This window comes from Mustela lutreola, chromosome 12, assembly GCF_030435805.1.
Source record: "Mustela lutreola isolate mMusLut2 chromosome 12, mMusLut2.pri, whole genome shotgun sequence".
Classification (NCBI taxonomy): Eukaryota; Metazoa; Chordata; class Mammalia; order Carnivora; family Mustelidae; genus Mustela; species Mustela lutreola.
The window spans coordinates 47,729,388-47,731,422 of NC_081301.1; the positions used below are offsets into that span (position 1 = coordinate 47,729,388).

At 45.8% G+C, this 2,035-nt stretch overlaps 1 pseudogene; it reads right to left on the reverse strand.

The window, feature by feature from the left end:
- Positions 1 to 1,011: 1,011 nt before the first annotated feature.
- LOC131812570 (interferon alpha-1/2-like) lies at positions 1,012 to 1,746 on the reverse strand (annotated as a pseudogene).
- Between the last annotated feature and the right edge of the window lie 289 nt (positions 1,747 to 2,035).

A 2,035-nucleotide genomic window follows, 5' to 3' on the forward strand; every position in this document is an offset into this window, starting at 1 on the left:
CCATTATTCCCAGAACCCATGCAATATTCTTCTCCAAGACAAATGCACTGACTTCTCTTATTCATGCTCCCACTTGCTCCAGGGTGGTCTCTGCTTATGCATTCCACCAAACTGACTCTCAGGAAGGTCAGCAAAGGCATCTGTGTTTCTGACATCACAGGCAGTCTCAATCCACATCTTCCAGGAATCTGCTGATGGTCTTTGAAACACATTTACTTCCATAAAAAAACTCACCAGCATCCTCCCTTACCATGTGCTATGGCCAAGAGTCCACTGTCTTCTTTGTGGCTCTTCTCTCCTGTCCCTTCATTGGTTGAAGAGCCTCAGAATCAAGTTTATGTCTGTTTCTCACATGACACGGTCTCCCTGCATGACCACCTCTGTTTCTGTCTTTGCCTGCTAGATGTGGACCTCAGCCGTGGCGTTTCTTGTCAACTGCCAGCTCACCTGCCCCCGACACTGGACATACGTGTCTCCATGTCTGTCAGTGACCTGTTGAGGGGCCCGCAGATTTTCTGTGTGCACTTCCTGTGTGCTTCTACCTCTCTGCTCAGGCAGCAGGTGAGAGAAGTCACTTCCTTTCCTTCATCGTCAAACATTAAATTGGAGGTTTTTAGATCCCATCCCAATAGCAACCATATTTATATGTCCCTACAACTAAAGATGTAGACATCAGGATCTGTATTTTTTATGTCCTATAGCCTAAAGTCAACGTGCAAGTTGTCTTAAAGAAAGTGAGTTGTTATTTCCAGTGTTAATGCTTTGTGACAGTAAATGCATTCTGCTGTCCAGTTTCCAACGGAGTTACACAATCATACCTGGTGTGCCTCCTTGAAAACCCTTTTGTTTTAAAGTTCCATAAAGAAAGAAAATGATAAACTGATTACATATTGTAAATATATTTTATTATATTCTACTATGTAAAGGTGTACATCATATTATATGAAAAAACTGAATCTTATGGATATTTATGTAAATAAATATTTAAATAGATAAATAAGCATAGGCAAGGTCATCTGTAAGCAACTATTTCTTGTAGAGTTGACATGTCCTAAAAACACTTGGCAAATTGACTGTGTTCATGTCTTTGCAACCACAGAAATGAGAGTCTCTGAGATGGCAGGACTCCGGAATGTGTGATGTTATTAGTCAGAGGGAATCATTTCGATGTTGAAACGGGTCTCACTTGCCACTCCTTAGTCTCTTATGCAAGGCTATTGATGCATACAAGGGTTTCATGATCTCTGCTCGGACCATCTCCCAGGCACAAGGACTGTATTGCTTCTCTTGCAGATAGAGGGAGATTCTCTAGATGTAGTTCCTCAGGATGGAGTCCCCATTCACCAGGGGCATCTCTTCCACCCCTGCCTCCTGCAGGGGACAGGCTTCCAGGCGGCCCAACTGCTCCGAAAGTCCCGAGCACAATTCCTCCAGGAGGGTCATGTTCCAGGGAGCAGGTGAGGCCTCTGTGCAGAAGAGGTGGAAGGTCTTCTGGTTCGTCACATGGAGGACAGAGATGGCTTGAGCCTTGTGCAGCGCCTTGCCGTCAAACACCTCCTGGGGGAAGCCAAAGTCATTTGTATAGTTGTCACAGGAGCTAGCAGACAGTCTCTTCATTTGTCGCAGGAGCATCAAGGCCCTCCAGTGCAGCAGGCCATGGTCCTGAGGCAGGTCACATCCCAGAGAGCCGAGGGACTGGCAGCTGAGCACCACCAGGGCCACTAAGAAGGAGCAGGGCAGGGCCATCAGGGATCCTGTAGGTGCTGTTGGCCTGGCTGGGGTGGGCATGTCTGGGACCTGTGGCTCTAGATTCTCTGAACTTCTTGTCTTGTGCATGTGGCTTAAGTAGGGGACATAGGCGTTTTCAATTTCTGAACATTTCCCTTCCTTTCTACTTCTCTTTTTGCTTTCCTTTCTACACTTTCTTCTGGGGTTTAGAGCATGGGTTTCTCCACTGTTTCTTTTTCCTATTGCCGCCTCCTGTCACAGTCTTTCGAATATTTATGTAATTGAACCTTCCAAAAAAACGTGGTAA